This window comes from Chroicocephalus ridibundus, chromosome 10 (assembly GCF_963924245.1).
Source record: "Chroicocephalus ridibundus chromosome 10, bChrRid1.1, whole genome shotgun sequence".
Classification (NCBI taxonomy): Eukaryota; Metazoa; Chordata; class Aves; order Charadriiformes; family Laridae; genus Chroicocephalus; species Chroicocephalus ridibundus.
In genome coordinates, this window is record NC_086293.1 from 23,368,672 (window position 1) to 23,384,963 (window position 16,292).

General features: G+C 38.9%; 1 protein-coding gene and 1 long non-coding RNA gene across 14 annotated transcripts in view; one reads left to right on the forward strand and one right to left on the reverse strand.

The window, feature by feature from the left end:
- Positions 1 to 824: 824 nt before the first annotated feature.
- On the reverse strand, positions 825 to 13,157 carry LOC134521482 (uncharacterized). Its single transcript, XR_010072786.1, has 3 exons — positions 13,041 to 13,157; positions 8,877 to 8,950; positions 825 to 936 (listed from the first exon to the last, which is right to left on the reverse strand). It is a non-coding gene; the product is annotated as an uncharacterized LOC134521482 (long non-coding RNA).
- The window catches only part of ERC2 (ELKS/RAB6-interacting/CAST family member 2), a 508,713-nt gene continuing 503,705 nt past the window's right edge, over positions 11,285 to 16,292 (forward strand). For 12 of the 13 annotated variants that reach the window (XR_010072774.1, XR_010072776.1, XR_010072778.1 and 9 more), the window contains exon 1: positions 11,285 to 11,532. The gene's annotated coding sequence lies outside the window, so the exon portion shown is untranslated. Of the gene's footprint in view, positions 11,533 to 13,280; positions 13,600 to 16,292 lie in introns of those variants that run through there. The other variant, XR_010072775.1, reaches the window with a different exon arrangement.

Here is a 16,292-nt window from a genome sequence, read left to right on the forward strand (position 1 = left end):
TAATATGGATGGGTTTGGTGACCACAGCTTAAATTTCAAATAGCAACATGCAGATCTTAGTATTTTCTGTTCTATATAAGAACTGTGTGATTTTGGAACGCCTCAGCTTGAGCTTCAGTAGCATACAGGATTTGTCTTTTAATAACTTCGTGTAGGAGAACTGCAGTACCCCAACCGTCTGCTTTATGCTGAACTCTTTGAAGTATCCAATTTTGTCTTCCAGAATGTGGCTGCCGCACATGCTGGGTGCTGATTGCAAGTATTATCTTAAGATAATCACTTCTCAATATTTAAGAAAATTACTCTTCTTTTAAAAGCATTCTTTTGTGCATTTATACTCCTGCTGGCTTTCTCGCACTAGGAGGTAACTGACAAATAGCATCAGGCATTTCCATGGCTGCCTTTGCTGCTGCATTGTGTTTATCAAACAAATTGGGAGGAAGAAGAGGACTATGAAAAATCAACGACCTGCAGCTTCTCAAGAAAAAAAAATGTCTAGAATGTAACTTGGGAATAAAAAGAAAACCTGTCCTATCGTGCAACCAGAGTGGTTTGTCTGTGTAACAAGACTGGAGCAGTGTTTGAGAAGGACCTGAAACAAAGATTCATAGCCTTTGGACACCCTAATGTCCTGCTTTACAGAGAACTCATGAAAACTGCAGGTAGGAGCCCTGAAAGAAAGAGTGTAACCAGCTATTGGGCATTTTTCCTTACCTTTAGTATTAGTAAGCATATGATATGAAAGTTCAATAATGAGTGCGCTTAACAGCCAGTATTAAGGTCTTGAAGATCTAGTGGTTTTATGTGCAAACAACCTGAACTCACCTTACATTCCTGAGTACCTGCTGCTATGCCAAACTAAATCCTTTTTAAGCCTGATCTTCTTTCTTCACTTCTATTCCTTATAATACATTGTGGATCACCATAATCTCTGCTCTGTAACAAGAACACAGAAGTAAAGAACCATTTTGCTCCACTAATATAGTGGAGTTTACTATAATATAGTAAACTATTATAAATTAAATAATCGTCAACTTCCAAAATACTTTGTTTTCTTGTTATGCTCCTGGGTTCCTATCTTTTTCCTTATTAAAGACAACAAAGAGTTTTGCTCAGATTCCCTTCTATTTCTAAATTAACCCTTCTGTCTGTCAAGCACAGGCCATAGTGCTGTTTCAGATCCTAAACCAGCAACTGTACTTAAACACCAAAAACATGAATCCCATTAGCTGCATGAAAGAAGCAGGAAAAATATTTCCCGTGAGGTAAGGTTTGTGCAGAGAGGTAATAACGTTTTCTTAGACTAATTGTTGTAGCTGCAGATCATTTTCAGATGTACTCCTCTTCAGAGCTGCTTGGTCAAGGTATTAAAAAAAAAGAGAATGCAGGAAATAAAAATATATTTTGGAAAATCCAAAGTACATTTAAATAAGGACTAAAGAAATGTAAGTATGTATAAATAAGAAGTTAAGAAATGTATTAAAAATACTGCTGTTATAACTACTGCCTCCTGTTTTATCCCAGTGTCTCCCTGGTTCCTCCATTCATATTAAAGATGGTCATACACAGTTCTCATACCACAGTAGTAGCACAGTCTGCTCAGGGATCAAGAAATCATTCTCCGTATTGTAGTCTGATCTTCCATGGTTTATATAAATTTTTTTAATTGAGCTATACTTCAGTGATTAATGCATTTATCCTCCCCTTCACAGCGGCTGCTGCTATTGTAACATATGGTTTGCCTGTCTGCCTTTTGCTATACATATTTGCTTTCCAATTGCCCTGAAAATTTCAGAATAAATTCAGTACTGTATGGCAAAATACTCTTTTATACCAACATGAAAAATCTTCTGGTTTATAGTTCACTTGTATATAGGTGTTTTACATCCTGAAGGAGCAAGAAATGTTTTTAATACAATGGAATTAAGCTATATTTGTGAGGTTTTCCATTGTTTTTCTCTTACCTTCTTTATGACTGACACATTTATAGAATTTTTGCATAGATATTTCTTCCTCTAGTTAGTAATTTCATACTAATTTTACCAATTTACAGAATTTTACCAATACTTCTATTTGTTTCTATGACCCGTTTTTTTCTGGGAGTTCTGAATCTGCTCCTCAACATTTCTGTATGGCTTCAGCATAGATGATTGTTTTCTTCCGCTTTTTTTTCCACATCTGCTAAAAGAATACTGTGCTATTCAAAGCTATTGGATTGACAGGAGCGTACATGTTTCATCATTCTTAAAGGTGAGGGAAGGGTAGAGCAACAGCTGTTCATAGGCTTCAGTTTTGCTTCCTATGTTTTGAGGTTTCTGTCATCTTTCAGCACCTTCAAATAAGTTTTCTTCCTAAGATTAAGTCTAAATGATAAAGAAAAAAAAATATGTGGAAATTAGAGTTGCTATGGTATATTTAATCCATAACCAGAATTGGTTGGAAACAAAATTATAAGTTCTTTCCACTAAGCTTTAAAGTTTGATGTTTTCCTGTATTTTTTCTTTTTTAAAAATTTTTTAATATTTTTTTTATTTGACTCGCACAACAAAGTCAATTAAACAATGAGAAAGCCCACATAAATCAAAAAGGAGATTAGGCATAGTAACACCTATTGATTTTTCCTCACTAAACAATATTTTATCAAGTGATAACAGAAAAAAAATCCTTGGATTTTCAAGAACTATGTTATGAGAGCCACTTTCTCCCTCATTGCACAGTCACACCTCAGGCATATTCAGGCTTGCAGACTGCATATGCTGAGATTTGCAGTCCACTAGAAATAGATGTGCCAGACTGACAAGGAGGAATTCCTGTACATTAGCAGCCATTTTGTACCTTTTTGTAGAGAAATATTATATAATGTCAAGCTGACAATTAGAAAATATTTCTCCTTCTCTATTTTAACTTCTGAGCCATCTCCTTTTTTCTTTTTTCTATATGGCTTAATAAAGAAATAAAAAGTCATCAGTTCAATTTAATGTAGACCTCCATTATTGTTATATAGGTAAATTCTTCTGTTACAATACGTGGTTGTGTTTCCATTACTGAAATCACAAATTGCTCTCAGTCAGAAAGGTAATCAACAAACTATACTAGTGGAATAGGACGTAAAAGTGGGACTGGAGCACTGAAGAAAGCAGAAACTCTTAGGGGATGAATGCAAAAAACCCCCAATATTGAGTTTATCCCTGGATCTAAACGCCCCTAACAAAGGAAGGCATTTCATCTGCAATCATCAATACCGAAATAGGCTTTTTTAAATGCACATTTCAAGTTCTGAGGATAACTTAATCATTAGATCCTTCTGTAGGCAGAGGAAAAGAATGTCTTGAGAATCAACCAGATAGATAGAAAGAATTTCACCTATTGTTACATTTATGCTAGTAAATTAAACAGGTTCAGGAAGCACTTCTTGGTGCATACTCTGCCAAACAGATCCCTGAAGAGGCCAAAGTCTGCTCTCCTGCACTCCGGAGTAGCGACCTTACTGTGCGCCGTCCTCACTGCCCTAAGGATCTTGAACTCCGCCATCTCATGGTCACTGCAGCCCAGGCTGCCCTGGAGCTTCACATTCCCCACCAGCCCCTCCTTGTTGGTGAGAACAAGGTCCAGCATGGCACCTCTCCTCGTTGGTTCCTCTATCACTTGGAGAAGGAACTCACCAAAGATGCATTCCAGGAACCTCCTGGATTGCTTATGCCCTGCTGTGCTGTCTCTCTAATGGGTATCAGGGTGGTTGAAGTCCCTCATGCAGGCCAGGGCCTGCGAATGTGAGGCTGCTCCCATCTGCCTATAGAGGGCCTCATCCACTTGGTCTTCCTGGTGGGGTGGCCTGTAGCAGATCCCCACTGTAACATCACCTGTCCCTGCCCTCCCTTTAATCCTGACCCATAAGCTCTTTGTTGGCTTCTCATCCATCCCCAGGCGAAGCTCCATGCACTCCAGCTGGTCACTGACATAGAGGGCGACACCCCCTCCTCATCTCCCCTGCCTGTCCTTCCTGAAGATCCTGTATCCTTCCATTCCAATACTCCACTCATAGGAGTCATCCCACCACGTCTCCATGAGGCCAATAAGGCAGACATGCAGACATCTCTAACTCCTGTTTATTCCCCATGATGTGTGTGTTTGCATAGAGCCGTTTGAGCTGGGGCCCTGATGCAGATAATTTACTGGCTGGAGTGGCTGGTATTCCTTTGTGCTGCACTCCAGGTACTCTCCTGTTGACCTGCTACCCTTCTCCAGACTCTGGCCATCTATGACTGGCATTGGCATCATACTGGTAGGAGTGGGATGGATTGAGGTTCCCCTCCCCCTCTTCACGAGCTTCGAAAGCCTCTGACTGAAGATACTCTTCCCTTTCTCTCACAAGTGGACCCTTATCAGGCCCCAGTAGACCAGATTTCGCAAAGCAAATCCTATGGTCTGAGTAGCCAAACCCCTGGCTGTGGCACGAGTCCTGTAGCCATTTGTTGATTTGCCAGATCCAGTTGGCCCTATGAAAAAACTACCTGTGCCCCAGAGTCCCGGACCTCCCAGGGCTCTATAATCCTGCTTGATATTCCTCAGGCTGCTCCTGGCTGTATCACTAGTGCCCATGTGAAACAACATATAAAAATATTAAAGAATATTAAAATAGAAAACCATTAAAGAATAAATAAAAAAATACTAAAGAATAAAAATATTAAATAATATTTACAAAGAACATATAAAAATATTAAAGACCAGAACATAAATTAATTATTCAGAATAGCATATGCCATTAGTTATTCTGTGTTACAGCACTGATAAGAATCTTGATAACAAAAGTAAAATCCAATGGTTATGGGATCTTTTTGTAAGTTATCACTACAATGCTAAGAAAATGGGACAATGACCTTAAGACTATTTCAATGAAGATCATGGAGTATACGACGACTAATCGGTTACTGAAATGTAGTATTCCTTAATACCTGTCTTTAAGTTCTGCATGAAGCAAAAAATATATTGGTACAGATAGAAATCTAACATTCTTGTGTTCTCCAGGTATTTTTTTACATAGTATAACTTTGTGTATAACAAATACATTTAAAATTAATTTTAAAAGAATGTTGGGATGGCATAAAATATTGCATAACTACAGACGAACCACAAAACCAGGAAAAATGATGTTTTAGCTATAGAGTGAAGCACAGCTCATAGTATTCACATTTTTTTCTTAAAGTTTCTGGGACTTTGTAGTGAAGTTGAAGATTGAGAGAACCTGCGCCTTTGTATCATAGTTTTTCACTGGGGAGCTTGTGGAGTGTTTTTTGTTTTCATGCAAAAATACCAAGGAGGAGTACTAGTATATGTGTAAAAGCATCCATAAAAACACCTTGTAAATTGTCTACAGTAATATATAAACTAAATCAAACTTAATTCCCCATAAATTTATACTTTGTGTGATCATATGGAGTATTATGAAGTGGATATAGTGTGACCCTGTCAAAACAATAGTTCTATAAATCTGCTTCAGCATGTTTAGATAAAGTAACAGATAGAAGACTATCAAGTCCTCTTGTCATAAACATCAGTTGCGTGAACCTCATGCTTTCTGTGTAATGTCAGTTATTAGCTGGTAGCTAGCATTAGTGTGAGCTGGATTGGCCATCCATGGTCAGGCATATTATACTTGCTGTTCTGTTGGACATGCAGTTCCTCAACAGAATCCACAATGAGCGCAAAAGTAGAGAGGCATCTGCAGGTTCGTTGTCAGTCTGATATTCTACTACCTTGTATATATCCACTTTTGGTTTTGAAGCGGTCATGGAAGGCTATTGCTTTTCACTACGATCCTTAATTTATTTGATCTAGTGAGGAGCTATTCACTATAGAAATTTGATTCCATTTTGGGAGTACTCTTGTGGATCAAGTTTCTAGCTCCACCTTAAGTAGTTTGGTTCCTGCCCAAGTGCTTCCATCCTGTGAATGTGATAAAGGCAGTAACTCGGGCTTCAGTACCCAGCTGTTTAAAATTGGAGGACATTATGTCACCAGTAAAATGTTCCCTTACTGAACAGCTGCCCTGTAGCTCTGCTGAGAAAAGATGGTGTACTGGGTGTGAGCAGTCCTACCATCCTGATTTTGTTTGTACCTGCCAACTTCAGTGTAGTGGTTGAGATCGTAAGTAGGGAAGGAGATCTCACTTTCCTGTAACTGGAGAATTGAGAGGGGAACCTCAGTTGCCTTCAGATTAAATGCCTCATGTTGATGCTTGTAAGTAAAAGTTTCAGTATCTAGATTTACTTTTCATGAATGAAATAGGCATTTGAAGCTTAAGCCTTACTGAAAAGTCAGTTAGACTTTATCTCTGAATTGTCTAAAATGCTTTAAAAAAATCAACTAGCATCTAAGAGTTTACTAGTCAGTGCTCATTTAGAAGCAGCTCTAGTATAGTCACATTTACAACAGTGGTAGCAGTTGTAATTTTTCCAAGAAACGCTTTTAATATGTTCTATTTATGTCAATAAAAGTTCTTCTTCTTTAATATTCTCTGAAATACATTGTACCATTGATGTAAAAGCCTATTAATGGCCCTATTTTGAGATGTGGCCGCTGAAGAATTTCTGTGCGCTAGGTATATTTACTATTAAATAATTTTGATATTTTTGCTCTATTTGCAAGAATGAAATTAACTGCATGTGCTAGAGTAGCTTTATTTCTATCCTGAATAGATTAGCAGTGCAGTACATAATAAATTGCTTAAATTATGCAATTACAAAAAAGAATATACTTTCCTTGTTTGTTTTTGCATAACTATACATTATAATGAATTCCACAATAGCATATTGTGCGTTCATGTATATTCAAGTAACATTTTCTCATCCTCTGTAAAGCGTGTGTCACTGTTAGATTAAAAATAAATAAATTATACTAATGATTTTGAAAACCAAGACAGCAGACTTTGATTGGTGAGTTGTCATGAGGAAAAGTAAAGAAGGAAAATAACATTTGGTGGAAACTATTTTATGATTCAGTTTGACAGATCTGTAGGTGGATATCTGAACCTATAAAGCAGAAATAGAGCAGTCCTACAAATTATTGACTGAAAGGTGCAACACCTCCGTGGACTAAACTAATAGGACCTAATTCTGAAATCAACAGAAAAAATTAATTTTGTTTCAATGATTTTGTTTGGAGGTTTTTGTTTGCTTGTTTTGGTCAAGTGCTCACCCCAAATCTAATCACCACATCATGGTAAATGCAACGGGTTTTTTTCTGGAACCTTCAGTATATAAATCATGCAGAATTTAGGGTTGTTTTTGGTTTTTTGGGTTTTTTTTCTTTTCTTCCAGAGATATCAGTGTACTTCACGTGAAAGTAATTTTCTTGTACAGTTCCACTAATTTTCTTCTTTCTGGACCTTACCTGTTGGGAAGAACTTGCAGTAGGAAAGTAACTTTCTCATTTGATCCTTGCTGGGAGTAAGGTATTAATATGAATAAAGAGCCCCATCATCCATTATGAGTTACTTTCTTTTTCAAAAAATAAATATATCCCTTAAATCTTTTCTTTGAATATTATTTAAACAACACCATCTCGGTTATATCTTGTAATAGTGACTTCTACTGGAGAATTATAACTAAATTTAAAAGTGCTTGTGAATGGAATAATCACTTAAACTTTATGAAGGAGACTACTGTCACATTTATTTGCTTTATACCGCAACATAGGGTAAACAGAATTACTGATTCCGCTTCTTGATAATAGTCTAATCTAGCATAATTTTATGTATTTCTGTTTTTTACTATCAAAAAACAGGGGCTGACTGGCATGATCATCTCTTATTTCTTCTTCAGAAGCTCCCACGCTTCTAATAATTTTCATGTCTTTGTGTTGTTTCTATTTGTGCTGTATTTTTGTGAGAAAGTTATTCAGGTTTTCATATATTACTGTACTACCAAAATTATTTTTTACAATTAATTTTAAAATTTTTATTAAAAAGTAGACTATTTTATCATGTTCTTGACTTGGCTTCTGTAACAGAAAATGAAAGTTGAAAGCAACTCTGCCACTAGGAAAGCACAGATGAATACATCAGGGCCAGGTTCAATGGATTAAAGATAAAATGCACTTTCCTCAGTTTTTAAAGCACACACCTACTGTTGCTTGCTCTCATTTATGCAGCAGCAGTGACTGAGCTCCATTTCTATTTGTATTTCTGTTTTTAAAAAAAATGAAGCACTAAACAGCATACATCTTCACCAAAATATGAAAGGGAGCTAGCTGCTGCCAAAGTGTTATTGCTACAGGTAAGAAGAGAAGAGAGCTGGGAAGGATAAAGGGAGGCACGGGAGCAGAAGACAATCAGTAACATTATATGTTTTCTAAAGTTATTTTGAATTATTTATACATAGAATAATTAAACAGAAAAATTATAATAAGAGTATGTTTTACACTTTCATGTTTCCAAAATCAACATAGCATAGTCTGAGGAAAATAGCAGACTTTTAAATCTGTATTTCATCTATATTTTAATTGTTTAAGGTCTAACTTACTCTCATGTAAATAAATTTAAAAAAAAAAGTCATTAATTTCAGTGGGGTTTTCACAGATCCTAATGTGCAATATAAGCAGAAATAAATATGAACATGATGCATTTTTAAGTCAGAAAACTTTTCATAAAAAAAACAATTTCAGAAAACAAACAAATGTACGGTAGCCAAAAATATATCTGAAGGTAGAAACTATTAAAAAGTGCAAGTCTTAGATATAGTATCACATGACACATATTATAAATACTGGTTTAAGTTTTACAACAGGCTGCTTCCTTCTAATAGTTGGCTGAAAGATATGTCTAGTAATGCATCAGAACCTCTTATAACAAAAGAAAAAAAAAAGTGCTAGTTACTCACATGATCTGGCTCTCTTCTTTTTATGCTTAATGGTGCCCACCTGCATCATGACAGGAAAGATGACACAGATGTTCCTGTGATTAGACCGAAATGAGAACTTTCATCAGCTGCATAAAAAGTCAGTCTTAAGTACATACTATTGTTATTATTCCAGCATTGTCTTGAATGTAGGGAATGAATATTATTGAAGGGTTTGGATTATGTGACCCTGAGGTTGTTTGCATGGATGTTGTTTCTACTAATACAATAAGTAGATTAGCTGTAAAATTCTGATTATTTTTTTTCCCTTTTACTTGAGCTGCACATTTTTCTAATAAGTCTTTTTGAATACAATTTGGCAAAATATTTTTTTTCACAAAGCTCTACACCAAATGGTTTTGTCCACAGCGGGTATATTCTGTTCTTTGGCACTAGTAATACCCACAGCACTCCCCCCCCGCTCCCCCCCGCAGATGGTCTACTGCTCCAAGACAGTGTATGATTAATTCTACTAGAAACTTTTTATTCAATGATACCAAGCTTAATTCATTGCAATATTGTTGCAACCTTACGGTAACTCTGTGGTGTCTTCCTACAATGATTTTTCCTTGGAAAGAGGATTCTTAGGCTACTGGTCTTTTGTCAGAATGATCCTGGCTTTTGCAGGCTATCACAAGGACCATAACCTCTGCCAGTGAATGAGTCACAAAAAGATAAAGCAGAACCTGATGTTCCCATCTTTTCACATAGACAGGGATGGGGTGATATGTTGTTTAAAAAACTGTCAGCAACTGACAACACTTAGAACAAAAGTCCTGTCATCACTAACAGTACTGAGAAAGAACTGGTATTAGCAATACCGAGATAGGTCTGTAAAATGTTATTATTGCACACTGAATCTAAATTAAACACTAAACTTTTGAAAATGCACACTACTTGTGCTTTGAAGCATTCAGTGAAGTGACCCACATTTTGTAGTGTTCATGCATTTTCTTACAAATGCAGACTTGCTAACTCTTCAAGAGTACTTTCTGTTTGCTTTTTAGACCAAGTGAAATTATTTGTATACAAAACCATATCCGTCCTTGTCAATTTCTACAGGAACAGATTTTCTCTGCCCATAACTTCCACAGTTTTGTAACTATTTTAACAGAAATGTGCTCAATTAAGTATGCAGATTTGAAAAGCAACTGAAGTTTTAATTTTAATCATGGTTTGTCCCATTACTATGAACTTGGAAAAAATATTGTAATTAATCTGAGATATTAAAGTAGGAGTATGTCCTGTTCTTGGGGAAATAAAAAACTGCTGTACTTTTTACTGTGAATCGCATTCTAGCATTGGTTTGAGTATTTGCATCTCTGAATAAATATTCATGTCAGCAAACTATTTCAACTGGCTTTGGAGAGTTCAAATACAGCAATGAAGGGATTATGTTAGTTTTAGACATGATTGATTGAAATCAATTTAATTTGATATCATTTTTAATAGAAATTCCATAAAAGCTGTTCTTACTGATAATGTGGCATGTGCATACATGAGCAAGAGAGGAATAAAATACAGATTACAGTAAAACTACTCCACATCTGAAGTGCTTCTTCAAAACATTGTTACAGCAATGAGGTTAAGAAGAGGCAGATAAAATACATTTGTGAAATTGTATGTATGGTAAGATATGAGATTGCCTGGAAGCTAAAGATTGAGGACGATCCGTTAAAATTGTATCAAGAGCAATTAAACTCAAAATATAAATTTTGAGAAGAGCGGGAAATATAGAAGAGGAAAACCACTCATTTCTTAGCATGAGAAGTCAGTGATATTTATAGAAGTTTCCCTTAGTCTCCTTAACACAAAACTAAATAAATAAAATCTTAGGAGTAATTTTAAATGCAGTTTACAGTTTTCTGATGAAAAAGGCTTTCAGGCTTCACATAGCAGCTAATCTCCTGCTCTTTTCCTGCATAGTATTTTTTTTTTAACCCCCAAATAAATACGTATGTCATCTTAACTACTTTTACGCTTAAGGGAAAACACACATTTAATTTTTTTTCACCTGTGTATGTATGCACATATAGTAGTGAATTTTAGATATCATGTTCTTAAACACCTGGCTTTGAACATTTTTGGCCTTCGGTGAACAGGGACATGAAAGCAATTTTGCCTCTGCAGTTTTACGCAGACATCGGTGTATTTTTAGGCTACTTCACAATGACTAACACACTTTCCTTTCAGACGTTTACTGGGTAGGGACTGGAACCCATGGGTTTGCAATGAATGGACAGAGACAAATGCTCAGAGAAATCCATGGGCTTGCAGTACGTGTGCTGCTGCTGCCTGCTGTCAGAGCGCTTGCTGCTGCCCCCGGCGGCAGGCCGCCCGCCGCCGATGAAGCCCCAGCTCCTCGGGAATGCTGGGAATGTTGAGTCAGGGACTGGCAACCCAGACAGCAAGGCTCGCAGCTGACTGAGGGAGACTCGCTGAGGGACGGAAAGACAAGGGACAGGAGCACACAAGCCTCCCCCGACTGCAGCAGGTTCCCTCTCTTCCTCCCCTTGTAGGGGGTTCGGTTGCTCCGGCTCTCCCTGCTGCCTCCTTCCTCCGCGCAAACGAGATGTCAGCTAAACGTGATGTTGTAAAATCCATGTGAGGACGAAAGACAGATGCAATGATTTGAAAGGTGAGAAGCTTAAACAAGAATATGGCTGTAATACATTACTGTAAATTTATTGTGATTAAGGAAATGGCTATGTATTGCTTTCTTCAACTGTCTGGTAGCTGAAACTGGAAATGAATTTGCAGAACAGGCTTTTTATATTGCTTTAGAAATACATTGTAATAAATGGGACCAAGTGCACATCTTATTCTGGTAACAGAGTGCCTCTCCCTACAGAATCGTCAACCAGAAACCTCTCTTGCAATTTCTCCTAAAAGCAGCCATAGGAGTCTCATTTTTTGTGACAAGTGTTTAAAAATATTATTGTTGTTGAAGTTTTCTAGAATAGGACTGATGAGCTTTGTAAATTCCTGGCTTTGTACTTAAATACTGGATAATGTTTGGTGTTTTAAAAATCATGTCAGGAAAAAGGTGGGAGACTTCTGTTCCCTTGTAGTGGCTGGCGAATGGAAAGCAGAAACTAACAGGGTATTATTTTGCAGTTATATAATTAATGAATACTTAGTGGGGTTCCTCGTTTATGATGCTGGGTGGTTTTAATTTTTTTTTAAAGATCATTTTAGGTTGGACAAGAGTGATGCATATGATAAAATTCATGCATATATTCATCAAGGATACATACATATTTTGCTGAGAGTGCTAGAGCAGTAATGTGATGAGGAAGGAATATATATATATATATTTTTTTTATTAGTGTATGATTGATTTCTAGGCGGCTACCTGCTAAGCCTTGTGATGGATGGGAATCTACTCCCTTAGCAGCGAATTGATATTTCCCTTTTGATGGACACACCAACCAACCACTTGCATTGGCAGATACAAGCTCGTTGCAAATAAGCACGGCCAATAAGTGCAGTGAAGAGCAGGGCAAATCCCACTTGTCAGGGTTAGTTTTCTGGTTGGCTTTTTAAATCAGTGGTTTCGCTTAACCGTTTGTTTGTTTGGGATTTGTTTCTTTTTTTTTTTAATTTCCTATTCCTGTGCCCCCGTCCCTCATGTGCATGCCCCGGGCGGCCGCCTCGTACGCAGCCCCTTCCCGGCAGCTCCACCGAGAGCAGGCCTTTCCCCGGCTCCCCCGCCTTCGAAGGGCGGGGAAGGGGGGAAGGTTTCCCCCTCCCCTCCACCAAGTCGCTTCTCCCCTGGTACTTCATTTCCCTGTGGCGAAGTCGAGGACAGAAAAGATCCTCCGTCTCATGCCTGCCCCCACCCCCGCCAGCCTCCTGGCCTCCCTGCTCTGAGGGAAGATGCTGCGGAGATCCGTTCCCGCCCTCCTCCCACCTCAGGGAAACCGTGAAACTCCACAGTCTTGGTCCAGCTGCGCTTTCCAGGGCTCGGGGAGAGACCTCCCGCGGCCCTACGGTGGGTCCTTTTCCAGTCCCAGGGGCGGGGGGGAGTTGGGACTGTCCTTCCAGCTTCGCTTCTCCTCAGCGACCACTGAGGAAGCCCCATCATCTTCCTGGCCCAGCTCCCCCCACAGACGGCCGTGTCAGAGCAGCGCGTCCACCCCCTACCTGCGTCTCTACAGGGGCCCCTAAAGCAATCCCTCGGGCGAAAGGCAGGCTCCGTGCACCTCGGAGCGAGCCGCCCGCGACGCGGAGGCCGGCGGGCAGGGCTGGCTTTCCTCTGGCGCTGACTGCGGGCGGGCAGCGCCGCCCCGCCCCTCCCCTCCCTCCTCGGCGGGCGGGAACGCCCCACCTCGCTCAGCTACCCGAGGGCGGGCGCTGGCGCGTGCCTGCCGCCGCTCGCGCAGCCCAACGGCCGCTGTCGTCCTCCTCCTCACGGGAGCCCGCGCGGGCGTTCCCGGGATGGGGTCCGTTCGCCAGCCGCTTCTCCTCAGCGCCCCGCCGCCGCCTCCCGGGGTCGGGCGGTTTGCCATCTTGCTTTGCTGCTAGTGCCGGCTTGGTATTTTCTTTACCTGTTCTGTGGAAGAGCAGAGGCTGCCGTAGCCCTTATCCCTTCACAGTCTCTCCTGCTTGAGCGGTGCGTTTCCCCGTTTCTTCCTGTTACTGTGTATGAAGAGGAAAAGGTGCCTTTTTAGGGTCTGCTTTTGCACGCGGGGAGTGTGTAATGGTAAGTTTCTCCAGTTCCCTTAAGGAGTATGTTTATGTGGGAAAATCTTTGTTACAGTTTCTTGATGTAAGAAACTCTTCAGTCTAGGTCTTGGCTTCGTGGGTGACTGGGTTTAGGGGTGTGTGTGAAAATAACTCTCTCCATACCTCTTCAGTGCTTTAAAAGAAACCCTTCTGTTACTGTTATTTTTTGTGTGAAAGCTCTATGTATTACAGTTTTCAAAGGCATCAAGGTGAGTTAGCAATTTCACTTTTCCTAAAGGAAACTGCGTGAGGCTGACTTTCTGTCTTGAGAGGGAAGCGACCATAGTTTCTTCTTCCAAATGAAGTCCCAGAAGCTTATGGCTTCGCAGTTCAGGTTGAAACTAGATGTTTAAACTATGGAGAAACTGTGTGCTGTATCTTGCTGTATGTCTCACAAGTGCACTCAGGGCTGGGTTGGGTAGATCATCCAGTGAAAAACTGAGAGACCTCTTATTTTGTGTGTGTGTGTGTGTGTTTTGTGTGTGGTGGTGGTTTTTTTTTTTTTTTGTAGTGCTAGTTCATTTGTACTGTGTCTTCAAATAGACATTTTCTTTTATCACCACTAAAATTTCAAATGCAAGGGGAAGGAGATGCTTTGCTAGTGAAAGCGAAAGCAAGTATGTGGACAGTTGTCCTTGTCATTCTGTCATAAATGCCATTTGTTTGCTTGAGAGAGTAGATGGTAAAAATACTGACTCCAGAAAACAGTTGGAAGTAAATAATTTTGAAGGGTAGTGCTGAGGATTGAAAGGTTGTTTCTGTGTTGGAGAAAGTGTGTTTAGACAGATTTGGAGGAGAGTTGGCTGCCATTATCTTTAAAACAGCTCCTGTTTTAATCCTGCTCAGTTGGTAAGGTACCTAAGCTGATGTGCTGTCTCCTGAATATGGAACATGATACCGTCTTATTTTTCTTCCTCACTCTCTAGCATTGAGATTATATGCTTTTTTTATTCCTATACCATGAAGATGGGTGTATGAGTAGAAAGTGTCTTCTGTCTTAAACTGATGCATCCCTTTTTCCAGTAGGCAGAGGATCCAGTTAGTTACTGAAATGGTTTCCCTCCTTCCCAAGCATGAAGGAGAAAGTTGGCATGCAAAGGCATCTTTTGTTCTTTCCGATCCTACTCTGCAAAATGGAGTTCCTAACCTTCAAAATTGTGTGTCTCTGGTTTTCCTGAGCATTGACCTCCTTTTACCTTCTGTTAGTGGTTGAATACCTTATACTCATTATACTTATGATACTCTCTCTTGTGGTTAAGCTGCATTTGGAGGTGACTCATCTCACCACCTCTTTTATTCTATGGGTGGTTCTTCAACCCCCCTAACCTACTGGTAGACAAATTCTGGGGCAAATTCTGATGAACGGTGATGTAAGATATAATTAATTATCCATGCCAGTTGCCCCTCCTATCTCTTACCTGCTCCAAAGGCTGTAGAAAGATGGCAAGGGAAGGGGTGGCCTACGTTCTTAGCAGCCAAATATCAAGTGAGCACATTCAGCCATCTTAGAATGTCAAATATACCCGATATTTAGAGAATTACCTATTCAGCATGCATGTTTTTGTAAAAGAATGCTCAAGGTGATTTTCTTGCTTTAGAAAGATGATTCTTGTAGACCTTTGAAGGATGACTAACAGAAAAGAGTGGGTTGCTCACCCCTCAGAGAGGGTGAGGCAACCAGCCTGTGTATCACTTCCAAAGACAACATATGTTCTCCCACCTGTGTCTGTTATGGTGTTTATTATATTTTTATCCACTCTGATGCATTTGTTATCTTCTCAGTTTAATTTAGTTTGCAAGATGCCTGGGATATATATGGAGATGGTTAGTCAGGTCCACCTAGGAAATATTGCTGCAATACTGATTTTTTTTTTTCTGTTTGGTAATATGACTGCTCTTTTACTTGTGAAATTATATTTGTTTTCTTCAGTTTTAGAATTGCTTTAAAATATTTTTGAGATGTAAGTTTTAGTTTTTGTGTGATGTTATATGTACTTAGCAATGATGAGGTTGCCTTAACTTGTAATACTAGCTTATATTTTCTACAAAGTCCTGGCAAAAGGTCAAGAGTTACTTTAAAGCAAAATGAGATTATGATTTCTTTTTCAGGATCGTAGTTGATCAAGGGAAAGCTCAGAAACCTTATTCTCTAAATTAACTGGATAGTGCTTTTCTGGAGCACTTGTTTTTTAATTGGTCACTTTTTAGTTATGCAATGCATTTTATAAAGAAAAAATCTTTTTGAAATAAAGTGAGATGTACTTCTGTTGGTTTGTTACTGCTTGTGTATAAGGTGTGGACAAAAAAAAAATAATTAATTGGAGAATGGTTGTTAACTATGGTTGTGGGTCCAAGAAAGTTTATAAGCATAGATATCCAATGTTTGTATAAGAAAATGTAAATGTCTGAATTAACATTGGTAGTATAGTATTTAAGTTGTGTTGTTGCTTTCTTGGCTGTTGATCTCGGGGAGTTCTTAGGATTCATTTAGTGATAGGAGCTTTTGAAATGCTCAGCTTTGGAATACCTTAATTAGTCAGATTTTGTTTTGGAGTAGTTATAACAATTATGAACACCAACCTCATCTCCTTTCAGAGACAGTCTGTCAGGTGCTGAGCTCTGACAAAGGAAAGAATAGTAGCAAAGATGTTTTAGCATTTCTCTGGATAA